Raw genomic sequence first — 22,636 nt, 5'->3', positions numbered from 1 at the left:
GATGAGCAGAACCAGAAAAACACTGTACACCCCAACAGCAACATGGGAGTGATGTTCAACCTTGAAGGACTTGCTCATTCCATCAGTGCAACAATCGGGAACAATATTGGGCTGTCTGCAAAGGAGAGTGCCATCTGTATCCAGATAAGGAGCTGTGGAGTTTGAACAAAGTGCAAGGACTATTCCCTTTAATTTAGAAAAAAACAGATATCTTAGTCTGATCTTGTTACCTCTTAGACTTCTCTTCTCTTCTTTAAGGATATGATTTCTCTCTCATCACACCCAATTTGGATCAAGGTACAACATGGAAACAAAGTAAAGACTGACAGAGTGCTTTCCATGGGGGGAGGGAAGCAAGATTGGGGGGAAATTTGTAACACTCAAATAATATATGTAATAAAAATAAATTTAAAAAAAAAGAAAATAAGAAAGTCAGGAAAAGGAATCAGTTTGAGGTCTCTGATGTTGCATCAAAGGTGCTGGGGCAGAAATCCAAATGGAAAGCTACAGAGTCAATTTAACTTTGAGGCAGTTTACCAAATTAAAAATACTCTACTGTAAAGTGAAACAAATAGGGATAAAGGCTGAAGGAATATTCAACAGGAATTTAAGATACATAATGGAACTTTTGTGAAAGGTGACTTTTAGGAGAATAGATAAAGGAACCATGAGCATGGGACTGATACTTAAAACTTTAACACTGGTAAAATTCTCTGAGGGAAAGAAAAGAGAAAAATGTACCAATAAAGAACACACAATTGAATTTTTAAAATCCCATTTTATCCAACCTCCCTTCTGCCCAACATGTTAGCTAAAAAACAATTGGCTTGAGTTTCATTTCTATTCATTCTCCCTGTCCATCAATTCAATATAATTCAATAAATTCCAATAAGCAAGAAGTAAGCATTTACTCAGTCTAGAGGAAAGTATAGCAAGGGAAGATTCCTGTCATAAAAAGGAGACAGAACAAAGGACCTAGCTAATTTCCAAATTATATAATTCATCTGCCACATTTGTTTTCAGTTAATAATCAAGAGCTGAATATTGGGGAGGAAAATGCAGTTGGAAGTAGATAAAACCAAGATGAAAAAAGACATTTGGAGGGCTAGCAAATGTCTTCATACTTGTTAAAAGGAGATTTCATACTTATTACAAGGTAACAGAGGTCATTGTACTTAAAAAATGATCTGAGCCCTCCCTACTCCTTAAAACCATTCATCATTTCAACACTATAAATGTTTCCTTTTGCCCATTCATCAGATACTCTGAATTCCTACTATGACTATGTGGAAGAAATAGATACAGGGTAAAAAAAAAAGGAAAAAAACCACAGTTCCAATCCTCAAAGAGTTTCTAATCTAGTTGGTGTTGAGACTTAACTCTGCCTGATTCCAGAAGAGGTTTTCTTGGCAAACTTAATTGGAGTGGTTTGCCATTTCCTTCTCCAGTGGATGAAACCAAACAGAAGTTAAATGACGTGTCCAGAGTCACAATAACTACTAAATCCCTGAGGTCAAATTTGAACTCAGATCTTCCTAACTCCAGGTTCAGAGCTCTATCCGCTAAGCCACCTCTTCTAATTTAATGGGGTGGGGGGGGAAAACACAAGCCCAGGAGTTAGAGCAACATATGGTCAAATATGGCAAATGACAAAAGAGCAACAGAAAAAAATGGGGGAGGGGAAAGATGGTAAAATTACATCCATCTAGTGATATTACAAACAGCTGCAAGAAAGAAGTGACAACTGGACTGGACTTTTTTCTTCACAAATCCTACATGAAATAAAATGAGCAGCAAAAGCGTTCCCCCCCCCCCCCATGCATGGAATGTTCTCCCTCCACATCTCTTCTTCCTCATTTGTTCCCCTGGATTCCTTCCAGTGTCGGCCAAAATCCCACCTTCTACTCCAAGCTTGCCAACCTCTCTCAATTCTAGTGCCTTCCCTTATTGGTTACTACCAATTTAGCCTTATTTATAACATGTCTACAGTTATTGGTGTGTTGTCTCATGTCTTTTACCTTTCTTTGTATCCCCAAGTGCTTAGCATGGTAAAAGGAAAAACACAATCTCAGACAACCTTCAGAAAGAGGGAGTGAGTCCAAAAAAGCCCAAGAGGGCAGGACTCAACAAAACCAAAAAGAGTTTTACATAAATGGGTGTTTAGGAGAGAAGACCAGGAAGATCTAAAGGAAGGTAATTTATGATTTATACTCTAGAAGGAAAGAGTATTTACTATCTAGAAAGAGATGAACATAGTCTATATGCTAGAGGGGAGAAGACTGTGGTTATCCTGACCTCCTGTATATTTTCTGTGGTCTCAATTTTTAGTCCAACTTCAATTAATGACCCTTTTAAAAATATAATTTTCTATGCCCTACAAGAATAGGATTTGGGAAAGAAGAGAACTGATATACAACACAAGGTCAAGAAGAGATAAAGAGTTCAGTTGGCACTAACAAATTCAGGAGGCAAAGCAAGAATCAGGAATCAGACATCATAGTAGTTATCAAAGGTAGAGAGGATAGTAGGCACAGTCAGTCAGGAAACATAAGGGTCAGAAAAGCACCAGGAATCATCAAACAACAGCTTGTCTCACCCAAAGTCTTCTTTTATGGTGGCAGGGTGTTATCCACACCTTCTCCTCACTCAGGAGACAGTTGCCAGACAGTTGCATAACAAATCAAAGTCTATTCCTAATAGTCGTGCCATAAATATCAAAGGTGGAATTTCTCCATTCACCACATGCCTTTGTTTACTGCCTCTGCCTTGCTGTTTTGTGATATCAAATGAAAAATGGATTATAAGAACTTTGCTCTGATTTCCAAAGCCTTAATCTTAGAATTAGAAAGAAACTTAGAAATCATTAGTCCAAACCCTTCATTGCAGAGATGCTACATAGTTTACTAAGTATCTCGGTCAGGATTCAATTTCAGGTCTTCCTGAGTCCAAGTCCATTGTTTTAACCATATACCACTTTGCCTTTTCTTGAGTTTTGCCCGGATCTTCAGAGGCCACTGGGTCTAAGTCATTGAACATTTGGTCATTCAACTTCTAAAGAGGAGTTCAGTATTGCATATATGTAAAGAGACATTGTCAGCAGGAACTCCTGCTGTTGGCACCAAACTGACCTTTTTTGAGCAAGCAGGGAATGTGAGGCAATATCTGGCACTCCTCCATCATGACTCATTTGGGTCAGCCAGCTACTTAATGATACACAAAGTATTTTTCAAAAATAGGAAAGTTGAAAAATTCCCAATAAAACATGGGGGTGATTAGATGAAACAGTGTTTGAAACTTGAAATAAATATTTACCTGGCAAACTCCAAAACATCATCATCCATAACTATCATCTGATATTTTTTTCCAACAGGTCAAACATAATTACAAAGTCAAAACAAATTTTGAAAATACGAGAATTATTGTGTAAGACATATTTCTTCCTTGATAAGTCTTAGACTGAACTTGCTTTCATCTCCAGGTCATGGGCTACTTTGTTACTACTTTGCAGCTATTAATCCCTGATGACAGGGACAGTTTCCTAATGTTCTGAGTGAGCCCTGCCTGGGGTCTATTAGCAGAAAGAAGCCAACCGTGGGGCAGCCACAAAATGTTCCCAGCTGAAAGCAATTTGGGGCAGACTGCTACTGTACTATAGTGGAAAGACAGGAAGCCTCACTTCATTAGGAAATTAGGGACATATTGAGTGGAGAAAGAAATTGTCCTGAGGACAATAGCATATCAATAAATCATCTGGTCAGAGAAGTAAATGGGGAATAAAAAAAGTTAAATTCTTCTTCAAGCACATTTGTGGAAGAAACTCTAATCTACCTTCTTGAATGCTCACTTGTCATTTAACTGTTCAGATGTGTCATTTACTAAAGAAGCAGAATATTCCTATGTCACAAACAAAACTTTGCAAGAAGAAATAATTTAAAATATGTCCTTTAAAATAACTCTAGACAGTATAAACACCTGGAAATACACATGCCAAAAGAAACCCAAGAACTAAATGAACAAAATTATTTTTTAATAGAAAGATTGTTTTACAAATTATCAGACTTAAATATTTGGAAAATTGTTGATGATAGGCAGGGCCAATATAAACATCATTTGCTGCTGATTTATGTTTTGGGTGGGGAGTGAATGCTTAAACAAACTTCAAACTCTGCAAGTGAATGATTCTAAGATTAGGGCAGAACTTTTATTCTGATTTTTAATATACTCAATAACACTAGTGTGATGGCTACAGTATAGGATTTAGAGTCAGGAAGACCTGAGTTTGAATCCTACCTCAGATATTTACTAGCTTTGCGAACCTGGACAACTTACTAAACATCTGTAGGCCTCTTTTTCCTCATCTGTAAATGAAGGAAATTGAATCTGATGTTCTCTGAGATTCTTCCTAATTCTAAATCCATGATCCTATGGTCTAACTGCAAAGGAATGTTGTAAAGGAGACAGTTTGTCTTTGGGATCCCTGGCTTTCCCTTTTCCATACCTTCCCATATACTATACCAGATGTGAAAGGATAGTCAGATCTTCATCCCAGCTAACAATAGTGGCAGAGTGATGCCCTCTTTTGAGACTTCTCCCTTTCCTTGTTTCTATGATGCTACCTCTAAAGATTCTGTTGACTATCACTTTCTTCTTCCAGGGACTGCTGCCTTATTACACTAAACTGCCATTTTTTGCCTCTTGGCCTAAGGATTTAGACCACTATGGAATGATATAAGATCAGAATATGGATCATGTTAAAGACAGAGAGGGAGTGAAGGCAATGCATGCTGGTTATCATATCCCTGCCCCATAGTAAACTATGACCTAGGCTTACTAAATCTCTCTCCTCCTCTACTTTTCCTTTTCCACTTTGTCTTCTGGAGTCCTTCTATAATATAGGTTCAAATTTTTATGATGGTACATCTCATCAGTATCTACCCTATTACTTCAAGGTTGATGCTGAGACAAAAATGGAGCGCCACTTAGTCATCAAATAGTTTAATCTGCTGGAGAAAGAAATGAAAAACCACACTAATACCATGGACAATCTGGTTCATGGGTTCATAAAGAGTCAGGTATGACTGAACAACAAATGTCAATATAAATACAAACATGTATTAAGGGCTTATTATGTTTATGCTAAGTACTGGGGATACAAAGATAGAAACATGAGTTTCCTGCTGCTAGGAACTCATATTCTTTCAGAAATGGAAATGCCCATTTACTTGTTGTTTGATAAATTCAAGATAAAAGTGGATTAAAAATGAGAAACAATAACAAAAACAAACCAAGACAAAATTGTAGGAAATTTTTCCTGACCTCAAGGGGTCTGTAATCAACCAAATGGAAAGTGGGAAAATGGATTGAATTCCATCTTTATGAGACAATCATTGTCTTTTATTGAACACAACTGCACCATTTCCTTCACCCTGAACAAATTAGTTCAATATTAATCCAGGCCCTTCCCTGAAGTTTTTTGTGGACCTTTGCCTCTATCTTTTCTATCAGAATTTATTATATTTATCAATGGAAATGCCACTAATAAGAATGCATTGCCATCTATTTTTCTGCTGTATTGTAAGGCCCACTTGGCTCTTTCCATCTAACATGGACCTGAAATTTCATGTGTGAATTTCCCCTAGATTTCCCCATATTGGAATATGAGATCCTGGAGAGCAAGGACTGTCTTGATTTTCTATTTCTATCCCTAGAGCTTAGAATATTACCTTACCCATAGTAAGCACTTAATGATATTTTTTACTCATTGACTCATAATGTCTCATTCCCTAAAATTTACTGTTCTATTTAGTTGCCAATCTCTTGTAATAAATGTGCATCAAATTCTAGTGGTTGATTATGTATTAAAGTATGACAGTGTACAAAAAGAGCTTTGCAAACCTAAAAGGTTTATAGAAATATCAGTAATTATGATATGCCTTTTTAAGAGGTCTCTTGAACTTAAAGGAATAAAAACTCAGAGTGGTGTGATAGGGGAAATCTCAATCACCCGGGCAAGTTTGGATAGAGGTCAGACTCCCCAACCACTTGACTTCAACCTCTCTGAAGAGCTTGATGCCTTCACTTGTGAATCTGACACCTGATAGGTGGCGCTCAGGTATCAGATAGTGTAACTGGTCCTAGTTAAATTTTCCTAAATTGAAACCATAAGAATGAATTAGAAAGCATTTGTTTGATCCCCTGACCAACACTTTTTCCTCTCTCTCTCTCTTTCTCTCTCGCTCTCTCTTTCCCCCTATCTTTCTCCCTCCCTCCCTCCCTCCCTCTCTCTCTCCTTCTTCCCTCTCTCCCTGCCTCTCTCTCCCTCTTCCCTCTCTCCCTCTCTCATTCCCCCCCCTTCTCTCCTTCTTCCCCACCCTCTCTCCTTCTCTCCCTTCCCCCCTCCCCCCATTTGTCTCTTATTATCTTCATCTCTCTCTCTCTTTACACACACACACACACACACACACACACACACACATACACACACACTTCTCTGTGTCTCTAGATGTCTTGGTCTGTCTCTGTCACTGTCTATCTTTGGTCTCTGTGTCTTTATGTATCTCTGTCTCTTTGAGAGTGTGTGTGTGTGTGTGTGTGTGTGTGTGTGTCTGTCTGTCTCTAGTCTACAGGCACTCCAGCCAGTCCTCAGCAGTGTGCCCTTATCTTCTTGTGGCTGAGATGCAGTTCATTCTTTAGGATCCTTCCCGAGTATCTGAAGAGCCAGTCTCATTTTATCTGTTAGACAAGAACATCCTGAAATTATCTTTCTATGTGGACAACTTCTTTGAGAATACATTGAAGTATGTATGGAGCACAGCAAGTCTATTCTGAAGATATCTTGCACAGGATAAATAACAATGGTGTTCAAAGTGTGATTCGGAGCTAGAAGATTGACTTCGCAGATAGAAATAACAAGTAGGCTTCAGAAGATCTGGTCCAAGTTTTACCGTGTCTCCTGAGATACATACCTTATTCAAGATTGCCCTTTAGTAATGAAGACACACTGCAATAAGGAAAAACACAAAAAGAATTTGAGACATCAAAAATGGATAGAAAAGCAAGTCCAGAGTCAGAGTGATAAAACAACCACTGCATTTCAGCAAAGTATTCCTCTCAATCTATTCTCAGTTCCTCCACTAGGAGGACCTGTGATACTACCTTCTCACCTTAGTATGATGGGCACCCACTCCCGAAATGATGCCTCTGGGACCTCCTCTAGGCATGAGGATGTTCAAAGGAGGCCATATGCCCTTTAATGATGATGTCCAGTCTTCCAGCAATGCCAGACCAGTCAGACAGAATAGAGCAAACAGAAGAAAACCCATATCTCAATTATCTATTCTATTTCACCAAAACATCAGAGTGCTGAGCATTAGAAGTAGTTTTTTTATGTCTTTTAAAATGTCGACACTCATTTACAACAGTTACTTTCCAGTGGTTCCCCTTACCCCAGTATATCTTTCCCCTGCGATAAATAAATACAATACAGAAAAAAAAACCACTAGGCATGTATAAAAATGATCCCTCATTCCATTCTGCCAAAAGAAAGGATTACAGGGCAGCCAGGTGGCACAGTGGATAGAGTACCAGTCTTGGAGTCAGGAGTACCTGAGTTCAAATCTGTCCTCACACACTTAATAATTACCTAATTGTGTGGCCTTGGGCAAGCCACTTAACCCCATTGCCTTGCCAAAAAGAAAAGGAAAGAAAGAAAGGAAGGAAGGAAGGAAGGAAGGAAGGAAGGAAGAAAGAAAGAAAGGATTACCAGTTCTCTCAAGTCACAGTTGTATAATACAAAGATCAGAGTTTTGAATTCTATAAATGTTGGGTACCTTTATATTATGCTTGTTTTGTGAACTATTTTCCTGTTTCTGCTTACTTTTTCTCTATTATTAATATGTACAAGCCTTTTCAAATTTCTCTTCTTCATATTCTTTGTTTATAGCACAAATATATTTCATTGCTTTCATATCCTATAAGTTTCAAAGAATATTTTGTTTGCAGTTTTTAGTTCTACAAAAAAGTGTTGCTATCGATATTTTTTTTACTTGAGACTTTTTCCTCTAACTTTGCCCTTCTTGGGTTATATGCCAATGTTATCACTGAGTCAAAGTCAGTAACATTTTAGCTTAATTCCAAATTATTTTTCAAAACTTTAGACAAATACAGAACTCCACCAAAAGTACATTATTGTGCCTCTCCTTTGTCATCTTACTCGATGCTATAAGTGTAAAGTGAATGTTCAGAATTGTTTTAATTTGCATTTCTTTTTTTAAAAGTTGGAGCATTTTGTCATAATTATTGATAATTTGCAGTTTTTTCTTTTTGCAAACTGCCCCAGGAATGGTTTCCAAACAGGTAAGATTTTTCATGTCAAAGAAAAATCAATTTAAAAAGGAGTGGTGGGGTGGCTAGGTGATGCAGTGAATAGAGCAGCAGCCCTAGAGAACCCGAGTTCAAATCCAGCCTCAGAAACCTAATAATTACCTCACTGTATGGTTTAGGACTAGCCACTTAATTCCATTCATTGCCTTGCAAAAAAACCTAAAAGGAAAAAAGAAAAGAAAAAAGAAAAAGAAAGAGTGAGGCAGAAATGCAGTTTATATTTGTATTGTATTATATAAAAAATATTGACTGCTTTCGCACCAAAAAAAACCATTATTAAATCCTAAGGGCAGGAGGGGCTAGGTGGTGCAGTGAATAGAGTAGTGGCCTTGGAGTCAGGAGTACCTGGGTTCAAATCCAAACTCAGACACTTAATAATTACCTAGCCGTGTGGCCTTGAGCAAGCCACTTAAGACCTATTGCCTTGAAAAATAAAAAAAAAAAAAAAAACCAAACCTAAGGGCAAAGTACTTTGTTAAAGACTAGGAATACAATCAGAAATGTAAGACAAGGGATGGCTAGGTGGCACAATGGATGGAGCACCGACCCTGGAATCAGGAGTGCCTGAGTTCAAATCCAACCTCAGACACTTAATAATTACCTAGCTGTGTGGTCTTGGGCAAGTCACTTAACCCCATTGCATTCCAAAAACTAAAAAAAAAATGTAAGACAATCCCTCCTTTCAAGGAACTCCCATTCTACAACAGGCAACAGCACATTTAGAAGATCTCAGTTCTATATCAGTCAGTTTGAATGACTCATGATGCTTGGTGTGCAGTATCAAAGCAAGTGGTAATACATCTTATTTACTATCATTTCCTCTTATAAAACTATGTATCTGTTTCTAATGTTGAACTATATGACAATGCCAAAGACTTTACCAACAAGAACTTGCTTTTCTGGATCTTTAGGAGCTATGGTTACAGGATCTATAAAACCTAAAGAAGCAGTTATCGGGTCCACAAAAATTAATTTTGTGGATTGCAGACAGCCCAGCTAATTCCTTGGATTCTTAGGCTCAGCATCTTGAGTTGTCTCCCACAAGATATAAAAAGACATGATAAAAGTTGTGGTGCTTTTCACTGGGTTGATAAATACTCTTATCTTTACTTCGGGGTACCTTATTTCTTAACTAGTCTGAGGTGTCTTCCCTGTGGATAGCAGTTGTTTGGCATGGGTGTGAATATCTGGCTGACTCTTTTCCCCAAGAATTCCTTGTTTTCCTGGATGAGGGCTATGAGTGCTGAGCTGTAAGCAGGATTACTGGTCTAGGGAAGGGAGCATGGTGATTTCAGAAGTAGATGCCAGATCCATCTCCAAAATGAGAGTCTGGGCTACAAAACGACCCTGACTGATACTGATATTTACAGAGCCACTTGGGCTTGCCTGTAGTTGGCATTTGGCCATTGGTTGGTGTTGGCTGCAGGGCCACCTAAGCAGGGCTAGTGATCTGAATGACATTGCTATTTCCAGGGCTCTAGGGATCGGGACCCTGGATTATCTCCATCAGGGTCTGAGTGGAGGTGGTTGTCAAGGTGATGGCAGAGGTTTTACTAATCTGTCCAATGTCTGAATCTCCCACAGGGCTTCTTGCTGCTTCAGCTAGGCTAGCTTGACTGACCTGTCAGCTGTGTCTTCATTTACTGAATTTTTGTTGAAGTCATCTGAACTGATGCCACAGAAAGATAGGATTGTGCTACAAGTGGTAGGATCAGAGATATGTTACTAGAGATAATAAAATTTGGTAATAATATTTCACACAAATTGTTACATGTTTTACAAAAATTATCCCATTTGGTCCTCATAACTCTGGCAGACAGGAACTTTAATTCTCCCCATTTTATAGTTGTGGAAACAGAGGCAAACTGGGTTATATAACTTTCCCAGGATTACATAGCTAGCAAGTGTCCAAAGCCAAACTTGAACTCTGATCTTCCTAAATTGAGTCCCAATGCTCTATCTACTGAGCCACCTATCACTTCTAGGGATGGAAGGGAAGAAGAAAGACAGAGACAGAGACAGAGAGAGCATGCACTCACTCTGGAACCCCTGGATCACGGATATAGAATTCAAAGAAATCTCAGAGCCTTCTAATCCAACACACTCATTTAAGAGATCAAGAAACTGAAACCAGGTTTAAATGGCATACTCAAAGTCATAAAGGGAGCAATATTTGTCCTCAGTGCTAACTCTAGAGACAGTATCTCCTTGGAACATTTATTACCCATGTAATCTGACACTGATTATAATATAATTATAATATAATAAAATGTAACATAATACAATATAAAATAACAATACAACTTCTGTGGGCTTCTATTTTCTCCATTAAAAAATCAGGGAATTGAATGAGAAAGCCTCTGGGGTCTCATTTGGCTCTTGTATTTGATGTCATGATCCTCAGACTATTTTTTCATGACCAGTTCCTCTCATTGATCAATAATACAGCCAGAATACAAGTAAGCTGAAAAAAAAGAGGGTGACCATTTACTCCAAGTCAGAAATTCTTAATGTAGAGTCCATGAACTTAAAAAAAATGATAAATGCACTTCAATATGATTGATTTTCATCCTTTGTATTTTATTTATGCTTTTTAAAAATATTATTCTGAAGTCCTCCTCAGAAGTCCATAGGCTTCACCATATTGCCAAGGGAATCTATATCAGAAAAAAAGGCTAAAGATTCTTCTTCTAAATGGTACAATGCGTGGGGGGGACAGGGAGAAGAGAAAATTGGGGAATGGGAAGAGAAAAAATGAAATTGTAAATTATAGCTGTTGGAAATGGAAGATAATCAGTTCCGGATTACAGGGATTTCTTTACGATGGAAGTAATAAATCACAGACTGCTCTTAAAACCTCAGAATTAATTACACTCAGGCATATGAGTTGGCCTGGGATGTGCTGCTGTGCAGAGTTCCAACTGAGATTATCATTGGAGCTGGCAAGGTTATGCCGGGAATCACGATGTTGCCACCTGTGTCCTAACACAGATGAAAGAGTCTGCCAGGAAAGCTACAGAAAGGCTTCTGTGTCTTCTGTGTCTTTTTTGTCCTCTAGTAGGTGCAACCCAAAATTGTACTTCACCTCTAATGTACTCCTGGGTCTAGTTTAAACTATTATCATCCTTGTGCTTCAATGTTCCTGTCTGACAGCTGACCACACCTACTTGCCCCTACCTGATTGTTAACAAATAGTTAAGGAGTTTCGATTTCATCAAATGCTTGGAAATCTTCAAGAGAAAATTGCTACCCAATATCAGCAAAAGCCTTTATAGTTATTGGCCCCAGAGCCACAAATGAGATTACTTTTCAGGATCACTTAGTAATAAGATCATAATATCTGACATTTATACAATTCAGTTCTATTCAGAAGCCCTGGACCTGGAGTCTTGTCTCCAACTCTGCAGACTGACTCTGCAACTTACAAACTGTGAGATATTGGGCAATTCACTTCACCTTTCTGTGCCTCAGGGCCTCCATCTATAAAAAAAAAATAGGAGTTGGATCAATTGATCCTGAAAATCCCTTCTGGAGCAGCTAAGTGACACAGTAGATAGAATACCTGATCTGAATCAGGAAGAATCATCTTCAAATTCAGACCCAGTTGTGATTATGAGAAAGTCACTGAACCCTGTTTCCATCAGTTTCCTCATTGTAAAATGATCTGGAGAAGGAAAGGGCAAATCAGTTCAGTATCTACACCATGAAAACCCCAAAATTGGGTCACCAAGAATCAGACATGACAAAACAACAACAAAAGTCCTTTCTAATGAACCATAATTAGAAGTTTTATTAAGGGAGTATGATCAAGGTAGGTCCCAGGCACACAAAAGTTGCTATGATATAAATTTTGTCCTCTAGGAGCTCACAGTTAAATAAAAGCACAACAAGCCACTGCATTCAGGTTCCTATCATACACTTCAGGATCATAGGGATCAGACCTGTCTCTGTGGTTTCATTGGTATAGGCAACTATAGGACAGTGAAGAGTCGGCAACTTCCCTACAACTTATAGTATTAGAAAATACCCAGAGATACCAAAGGTTTAAGCATCTTGCCCAGAATGACAAACTAAGTTCTCCCTGAGTTTAAGACTCACTCTCTATCCCAGATGCCACATGACCTCTTCACAAGATCAAATTTTCTTAAATTAAATCTCTGATCCCCTGTTCCCTCTAATCTTCTTCCTCATGACCAGTCACTATATTAATCAAATGCTGTTACCCTATAGGAGAGTAAATAAAATAGGACCACAGGATAAAAATCATAAAAGCATAATAATAAGTGATCCCAATATCTATGACCCAAGTCAAATAGCCTTCTAAGTCTCCATATCAAAGATTGAAAGTCTTGTCTGGTCCTAGTTCTGTATTCTGGCTCTTTACTGCTGCTGTTAGCCTATTGTCCACTGTAGGGCAGCAGCTCCTGGTGAGTTAACTTGACCCTAGAATGACTAAGGTCACTATTGCCACTTGACATAATAACATTGAGTTTTCAGGAATCTATTCACCATAGAAACGCTGAGGCTTCAGAACCTGAAACAGCTGCAGTGTGAGGACGGCCCATTGTGAGGTGTATCCAAGGCAGGCTTGAGTAGCAATATCAAGTCCAAACTTTTTTTTGGGGGGGGGGGGGGGGGGCCAGCTATGTGGCCCAGTGGATAAAGCACCAGCCCTGGAGTCAGGAGTACCTGGGTTCAAATCGGGTCTCAGACACTTAATAATTACCTAGCTGTGTGGCCTTGGGCAAGCCACTTAACCCTATTTGCCTTGCAAAAAACCTAAAAAAAAAAAAAAGTCCAAACTTTTTCTCACAGAAAGGGAAGGGAAAACCTTAATATCTATAAACTATAAGGTGAATCAGGGAAGATTCTTCCGACAGGCATTTCTTACTCTTCATTCCTTCTCTTCTCTTTGTCTTTTAACCTTTCAACTTCTTCCAGCGGATAAGATGAATTTCTAGATGATGGCATTCCCTATAGCATGCTTATACTAAATTCTGAGGGATCTGGTTTCTAAAGGTATATCTTGTCTTCCTGGCCAGCCCACCTTCCCTTCTCCCTTTAAATGAGGAAATTCAGGGGGCATCTAGTAGGTGCATTGGATAGAGCACTGGCCCTAGAGTCAGGATGACCTGAGTTCAAATTGGACCTCAGACACTTGATAATTATCTAGCTGTGTGACTTTGGACAAGTCACTTAACCCAATTGCCTTGCAAAAACCAAAAAAAAAAATTTACATGTGAGGATGAAGTCAAAATCATCCCAATTCCACTTTTTGTTGATATTCATCAAATTCAAGTTGTTTACTCTGTGTGAACACCTCCCTAGATGCAACAGTACGTCTTTTCCAACTAGGATCTGTGTCAAACTATTAGCTAGTGGAAATCAAAAATATGAATGTTTAGCAGAGGAGAGGAGAGAAAGATCTCTCCCTGAGAAGAAAGCAGTAAGTGGAAGAGGAGTTTTAGCCTCAGCCTGGATCTTTTCTTCCCTATCCTGGCCAAAGGATTTGATGAAAATCAGCATCCCAGCAGCAGCTGATGGCAGCAGTATTTATATTGGTAGTTGAGAACAGACAGGAAGTGTGATGAAAAGCAAATTTAAGATAGGAGCCCCCACAGGTTATACCTTGCCACACAAAACTTCATGAGTGCCCCCTACAAAGTAGAAGAGAAGATTTCTAGCAAAATAAGAAGCTTGAGTTCCCCCTTTGCCACATGTGCTAAGTTTGAGCTCATTTTCCTATAGTTCCTTGTATGTCCTTGTAGGGAAGTATACTACTGAGCTTCACTATGCACTCTTAATAAATACATCTTTCTAAAAGCTAATTAAGTCTGACTAATACATTAATAATTAGCCCATCATAATAGGGAAGGGAACTCACTCATAATTATAGCAATAGAATAATAACCCAAACATACATATACAGATATATTTAAAGCAGCTCTTTTTGTGGTAACAAAAAATTGGAAGTGGAGGGAATCTTCATCAATTGGGGAATGACTAAGCAATTTGTGGTATATGAATGTAATGAAGAACTATTTTTCTGTAAGAAATCATGAGCAAGTGGATTTCAGAAAATCCTGGAAAAGATTTACATGAACTGATGATGAGTGAAGTGAACAGAGTCAGAAGAACATTGCACATAGTAACAGCAACATTGTGTGATAACCAACAATGATAAACTTAGATCATTTCAGCAATAGAATAATCAAAGACAATTTTAAAAGAATTGTGATGGGAGCGGCTAGGTGGTGCAGTGGATAGATCACCAGCCCTGGAGTCAGGAGGACCTGAGTTCAAATCTGATCTCAGACACTTAATAATTACCTAGCTATGTGACCTTGGGAAAGCCACTTAACCCCATTTGCCTTGCAAAAACCTAAAAGAAAAAAAAAAGAATTGTGATGGAAAATGTTATCTATTTCCAAAGAAAGAACTATGGAATCTGAATACAGATCAAAACATATTATTTTCATTTTTTCTTTCTCATAATTCCCTTCTGTCCTGATTCTTCTTTAACAAATGACTAATATGTAAATATGATTAACATGATTCTGCATTTATAATGTAAAAGAAAAAAGAATACCCCCACCCCTCAAGGCTATTCCTAAACTCCTACAGGTGTATAGTAGTCATACTTTCTTTACCCAAAGTATTAGTCCAAAAGGAGGATTAGTATAAGGACCCATAGAGTCAACATCTCTACAAATAACTCTGATACAGGAGAAGTGAGGGAAACTGCTGTGAAGAAATTTGAAAAGAGAAAGATCACTTTCAGCTTGGTGGAAATGGGGAGGTTATGGAAGGTATGATACAAAAAAAAATGAGCTTTTAAGGTAGAAATGGGAGAACAAGCTGGAGAACCCTCAAGGGGATTGTGGGGGATGCTGTGTGAGCAAGAGATACAGAGACAAAAGAGGGAAGGACTATATGAGGTTGGAGGATGGGACTAGATTATCTGTAAAGTCTTTTCTATCTATAAGTCTATTCTCCTCTACTCCAAAGGAGACAAAGAATAGTTTAATATGTTTAGAACATAGGACAAGTAAAAGTGAATAGGTTGAAAGAAAGAAGAAATGGTTGGTTGGATCCAAGATGTAGAGGATCTTCAATATCATGATCAAGAGTTTAAATGATGTCTTCAGATTCCATTTTAAAACTTAAAACATTCCAGCTTCAGAATTTCATGGATTCCATTTTGAAAAAGAAATGTATTATTGTAATCCCTCCCTAGAAAAGGTAATGTGGTCATGGGGAATGAGTTACATTAATGAATTACTCTAATAACCTTGGCTACAGATGGCCAGAGCTAGCCCCTCATCTCTCAGTTCATTAAACAGTCTTCCCTTTGACCAACAGACTTCCCATTGTAAGGCAGTCCTGGTCTCTGCTGATGTCAAAAGGCCTATTCTCTTCCTGGCTGAATTGCTCTCATAAATGATGTACAAACACATTTTGCTCCTGATAGTGACCGGGGCTAACAGCTCCACAGATGTCACTGCTGCTGTCACTTTTCCCTGTCCCATGAGCTGGGGTATCTTTCCAGAAATTCTCACAAAGCCTAATTCATAGCTTGCCTTTGACTAATGCACACTTGGTCTGCAGATGGATGGAAGTGAAAAATAAGTCCTAGTGTTTCTCCTCAAATCCTTGGGAAAGCTTGGGAATTCCTGGCCTCTTTACCAGCTTGAATTCAAGAATGAAAAGCAGATCAGAAAGTTGCCAATATTTTCATTCAGGCTACAAATCAGGGTTAATGCAACACTGTGAGCAAGAACTTCAATGCACAAAAGTCAGGAAGTGAGAAGATGCTTTTCCCAGTCACCTTTAAACAAACTGCTCTGAGTAGATCTAATTTTTTTTTTTATCCCATCTTAAGGCAGCCAAATGCAATTCTTTTTTAGAGGATTAGAATTAGGTACCATAGAAGTCATATAGTTGGAGAAATTTTGAAAAGTTGGGGGCGGAGGAAAGTTATGTAAATTGAGGAGAACTATTATTTTCTAGCTCAAATTACAGAACTAAGAAAAGATTTAGTGTGGTCATAATAAAACTTTAGGGAAGAAAAGCACTATTTTTCAAGAAGCTGTTCATTTGATTCCAGCATCCACATCGCACTTTTGTAGGATTTTCTCATGCCTAATGCTCATATTTATTTAGTGTTTTGTGGTTTACAAGGCATTTTATACACACACTATTTCATTTGCCCTGTGGGGCAGGTAGTACAAGCATCATTATCACCATTTTATGGATGTGGAAACCTAGGTTCAGATAAGTTAAGAGACTTTTCTAAGTTCATACAGATAATGTGCAGCATAATCAGTAATCAAATGCAGGTCTTACGTCTCCAAATTCAGCTTTTTTACTCCACTAAATTCCCTTGGAACCCATGGCTCTGAATCAAAGCTCTAGACTTAAATGGACAGGTTTCAAACTTGGGAACTTCAATGATGTCTCTGCTCAATGTTTCCCCTAAATCTACCCAAATGTGATTTGTATTTGCATGTCTTTAGCAAAAGGGAAATAAGACTTTGCTCCAACTGTTTTTATTCAGTTGGTCTAACTTTTGGTGATCCCATTTGGGGTTTTCTTGGCAAAGATACTGGAGTGCTTTGCCATTTCTATCTCCTGCTCATTTTACAGATGAAGAACTAAGGCAAACAGGGTTAAATGATTTGCCCAGGATCACACAGCTAGTAAATGTCTGGGGTGACATTTGAACTCAGATCTTTGTGACTGAGATCTGTGTTGCTTTATCCACAGTGTCACCTAGCTGCCCATGATTCCTACACAAGCATTCTAACAAACATTCATTATAGGACAGACAGTCAGTATTTAACCCAAATAATAAATGCAAAGAAATCTTATTGGATCCTGCAAACAATCAAAGCATGACTCCTTCCCTGAGCTCCCCACAAGCAAAAAAGAACTTGGTGCCACCAGAGAGTCAAGCAAACCTTTCTGGTCTCCATAAGGATACTGGTAATTTCTATTATTTATAGAACTATCATGGGTAGATCTACCCTTTGTAAGGGGAAATGAACTTAGAGTTGCCAAAAAAGTCAAGCAATCCTCCCCACTAGAAATCCATACATCCCTAGATACCTAGGGTGCCATCCAAATCTATCAATAATAAAAGATAACATTTATATAATGCTTACTATGTGCTAGACACTGTGCTAAGCATTTTACAATTATCTTGTCTGATCTTCACAAAGGTAAGGGTGCTCTTATCCCTATTTTACAGACAAGGAAATAGAAGAAAACAGAGGCTAAGTGACTGAGATGAGATTTGAACCTGGATCTTCCTGTCTCCAACTGCTGAGATTCTATCCATTGCACCACCTAGTTCTATTCTGGATGAGCCCTTCCACCTTTTCAAGGGAGAGTCCTAGGAGATAATAGATAAAGTTAACCCATCCTCTCCTAGATCTACAAGTTCTTCATAACTTAAAAGTACCTGTGAAGGACAGGTCCAAGTTTGTGGCTCAGTGAGTTGTTCCTTGGTTTCAGATCCTTGACTTGGTCCATGAACTTCTGCCCAGCTCTGCCTTCTATCACAGTCTTCTGGTCTGTGTTCCTGAAACTCTTTGATTTGCCTCATTACTCTGGCTTCATCCAATGTCATCCTTCATGTAAAATGGATCCTTGGAGGAGTTGCATTATTGGGTAAACTGCCCTCCAGGAAATGAAGCCCTTAGGTGTCTGAAAAGTTTCTCTCAGTCTCTTGACTTCTAGCCTATACAATCCTATTAAAAGGTCACTACAAGGGTTTGGTTAGGGTGTTCAAATCTTGTATGAATCAATAATTAGGCATCCATGTGATATTAAAAGGCCAATAAATACCAGGGCAAGGCAAGAAAACTACACATTAACAAGGAGTTTGTCTTAGTAAGGGATTTTTCATCTTTAATTTTTTTACATATTTATAATAGTTTTTTTTACTCTTATGTACCTATATTTCCTAAAATAATTCTCCTTCTATACTATCTAAAGAAATATACTTTATGACAAAGAATTTTTAAAAAATCAGGGAGAAATTTCAGTAGAATTACCAATGTCTCATCCAAATCTAATGTTATATATAGTATTCTTCAACCATAGTGCTCCAGCTGTGCAAAGAAGAGAGAGAGGGGTACATTCCCATATCCCTCATTTGAGGCAAAACTTGGTCATTATAATTTCATAGCATTTAAAGTCAATCGTTCTTCTTGTTTCCATTTACATTGTCAAAGTCATTAAGAATATTGTTTTCTTTTTTCTAGTTATTTTACTTTGCTTATTTTCCCATACTTCTCTGAATTTTTCATATTTTTTGCATCTTATAGTCATGTATATTCCTGGTATATCCATGTTATCACAACTTTTTATCTACTATCCAATCCAAGGCTATCTGTTTTATTTCAATTATCTGTTGGAAGAAAATGGAAATATTATGAATATTTGGGGGGGTATATGAGACCTTTCTTTTTAATCACTGATTGCCTTTGGTGAATGCCAAGCAGTAAGATCTCTGTACCAAAGGGTACAGATATTTCAGTAACTTAATTCCAAATTGCTTTCCAGAATGGCTAATCACAGCTCAACCAATATTTCACTGGTGTTCTGACTGTTCACAAACTCTCCAACATTGATTGTAATTTTTGTCATCTTTGCCAGTTTACCAGATGAATTTCATATCTTCTTGGGGTTTATCACAAATGCTAAAATAAAACTTCATTCATGGGTTAACAAGGGTTAATAAATGACTGAACAGGACAATCCATTAGACACATCCACTGTAATTATATAGATATAAATGGGACATGAGAACATGAGAAGGACATGGGGCATGAGAAGGTTAGGCAGGACAGTGGCAAATTCTTCTATTTTATTATTGGGCGAACCTCTCTAATAGATAGAAATGAAGACCATGAAAACCTATGCAGGAGAATTAAAGATGGAAATAGTAGGAAAGAGAGGCTAAGGTAAAGGTCAATTCTCTATACTTTTGCCTAAGTCATCCCTAGTACATTTCATTTCCATTTACCTCCTCTGTTGCTATAGTCAGTAAATATCAGAGTTTCTGAGGATTCTGATTTCCAAAAAGAAAAAAAATGAAAATTTGGCTAGAAATCAAGAATTCCATCTCCTCCATCCATTCCTACTCATCCCCAAGCAGATAACAGATTCTTTGTGCAATGTCCAAAAAAATGCATGAAATCTAGAAATTCTATTCCTTCACTGTATAATAGTCATCAAAACAGAATCTGCCTTTTCAGCCATGGCATTCTCTCAGTCAACTGGCCCAGAATTACTTGCACAGTTTGACATTTTAGATAGGCCTGTGCCCCCTCTACCATCCACCCTAGAAACAGAAGATGGAAAACATAGAAAGTTTAAGATCTCAGCAAGAAATAGAAGGAGAAGAGGGGAAAGGAAAGGAGTTATCTATTTCAGTTTTTCCTTAAGGCAAACCTATTTCCTACAGAATGACTCCTGCCAAAAGGAAGAAGCATAAGGAAATATAAGATATAGTAGGGAAAACACTAGATCTGAAATCCAAAGACACTTTACTATACTTAACAACTCTGACCTTGGTCAAGTAACTTTATTGCTTTGGGCCTCAGTTTCTTCATGGATCAGCTAGATGAACTAGATCTCTACACTTCTTTTCAGTTCTAAATCTACAAGATGAAAGGATGTTATCTCATGCAAACCAAGCCATGGAAGATTGTAGAAAAGCTTCCCTATGTTCCTAGGAAACTAATGATCCAGTGATATTCATGTACCTTTCATACTTGTGACTTAAAAACTTTGTTTTGAAAAGATAGTCCATGAATCTCTTTTTTCTTTAGTTAAAGCATATATCTCTCCCCAGAGGTTTATTTCTGGCATTCCTGACTGAAAAGGTGCTTTTATACAACCAGAAACAACCAAAAATCTTTATAACTAGAGGCATTGCTTTTACCTGTAAGCATTAGTTAGAAATACTATGCATAGATAAGAGTCCCTATGATCACCTTGGTTATCAATAATAAATTATCCATTTCAAAACAACAATTATTACCACTCATTTGAAGTGATATGAAAGAACTAGGGGAAGGGAAAGAGAAGTGTTGGGTTTCAGTTTGAATTAATATCAAAGTTTTGCATTTCTCAATGGATGGTCCTTCATGTTGGCTATTTAAAACTGAATATAATGTCACTGGTCCTAAATTTCTGACTTAACAGCTTAATCTGTACCAATCAGGGAAAATAAGTGTAGAGGGAGCCAGAAAGCAGAAATGACTTTTTACCTATAAATAGTTTAAGCACAAGTGCACTGGGAGCCCAAACACAAGTGAAGTAGTATAATGGAGACTACAGAGATATACAAGTTGTTTTGAGCTATTTCCCTATTCCTAAATACTACAGTCCCTATATCCCCATAACGGTATGGTCAAAGTAGCACAGGTCATGGCAGAATTTGAATTCAAATTCAGGTTTTCAGCTTCAGATCTTATGTTCTTTTAACTATACTTCATATGTTGTTCCATGAAAGTCCATTATATAATTCATTGTGATTCAGAGAAATCTTCTGAACTCCTTGGGTGCTTTCAATGGACACTGGTTGATCAGGTAACCAATTATTATGAATCTTCTCCAAATATTAGTTAGCTAGTGTGTGTTTGTTAGTGTTGGTATGACAGTACATGCTAACCACTAGAATTCCATTATCAAACCTCATTCACCAGGGGAACATAGAATGGGATTAACTTGTCTGGGCCAGTGACCAAAACCTCTGACAATGAATACAGGGAAAATTAAGGGGAGAACAAAGGTCACAAGGATTGAGTCAACTAGATCCAGAAGATGGACAAATAACACTGTTCAAAGAGTTCACAACTGTCCCTGAAATAACTCAGGGAACTAAAAGGTTCAAAGTATGGAGACATAAGCTCGTAGATAAGTAGTATTTCCATTTATTTTTAGTATGAATTTATATATATATATGCCCACATCAGCTCCCACATTCATCAGGCTATGGTTTGGCCATATCTTTCCTTATATCATTGTCTGTGATGGGATTTTGAGGTTTTAGGAATAAATATAATATATTGGAACTATTTTTAAATATACTTGTCAAGTAAAAAAGCCAAGCAACCTGGAGCTAGTTCATACTCTGAATTCATAAAATTATTATAATTCATTTGCTATAACATTGAATTTTGCTTTCAAACTCTGTAGCAAAGCAAGCTGACAATTTTCAACATTAGAAGTACCTAATAGCAAAGACAGCTGCCTAGAAAATGCCCTAGGGTGAGATGTTGGTTGGTGTTGTTCAGTCAGTTCAGTTATGTCCAACTCTTCATGACCCCATTTGGTATTTTCTTGGCAAAGATCCAGAGGTGGCTTGCTATTTCTTTCCCCAGCTCATTTTACAGATAAAGAAACTGGGGCAAACAAGACTAAGTGACTTGCCCAAATACAAAGCTAGTGTCTGAGGTCAGATTTGAATTCAGAAACTCTACTATGCCATTTAGCTTCTGGAAACATGTATTTAACATACATTTTTTCTTCTTTCCACATCCCTCCCTGGCCTGAGTCCAGAAGAGTTGGATTTAAATTTTTATTCAACCATAACTGAATATGTGATCCTGAACAAGCCCTATAATCTATCAGTTCCCAAAAAACTCTCTGAGACTGTCAGTTGAAGAGAAACTACTAATTTGGATTGGTAGAGGAAATTCCTCCAATATCCCAATTCTCAAGGAGGTTAGCTTCCATTTGGGGGATGAATAAATGTATCCAGATAAATGAATATAAGGTAATTTGAAGAAAAAGCTTTGTCAACTAATCAAGAAGACTGTGTAAGATGTACCTCATTATGCTTTGAAGAAAGCTAGAAATTCAAAGAGGCAGAGATTAGGAAAGCAATATGGATAGGGTTAACAGCTGGGCAAAGAGTTTGGAAGGAAAAAGAACATCGGATTCAAGGGATAGCTAGACAGTTAGTTTAGCTGAAATGTAGAGTGCCTGAAAGGGAATAAGCCTGGAAAATAAAGGGTAGCCCAATTGTGATTGGACTGATAATAATGGCATTTATAAAAATGCCAGTCTGAGTATAATAGAAGAAATAATAGAAAAAATATGTTCTATAACTAATCTGTTCCCTCTGAGCCAGCTTTGTCAAATAGTAAACCTCTAGGCTTGCTTAACATTAACACTGACCCATATCCCATTGTCCAAGCTATGAGATGAGGTCCTTAAACTTTTTAGTAAAGTACCT

General features: G+C 37.8%; 1 pseudogene; it reads right to left on the bottom strand.

Annotated features, from left to right (window-relative positions):
* Positions 1-11,256: 11,256 nt before the first annotated feature.
* Positions 11,257-22,636, bottom strand: part of LOC141499204 (rab GDP dissociation inhibitor beta-like) — a 29,387-nt pseudogene continuing 18,007 nt past the window's right edge.

The sequence above is a fragment of the Macrotis lagotis genome, chromosome X, assembly GCF_037893015.1.
Source record: "Macrotis lagotis isolate mMagLag1 chromosome X, bilby.v1.9.chrom.fasta, whole genome shotgun sequence".
Classification (NCBI taxonomy): domain Eukaryota; kingdom Metazoa; phylum Chordata; class Mammalia; order Peramelemorphia; family Peramelidae; genus Macrotis; species Macrotis lagotis.
The sequence above is the reverse complement of the archived record's forward strand: the minus strand, read 5'-3'. Positions and strand labels throughout refer to the sequence as shown.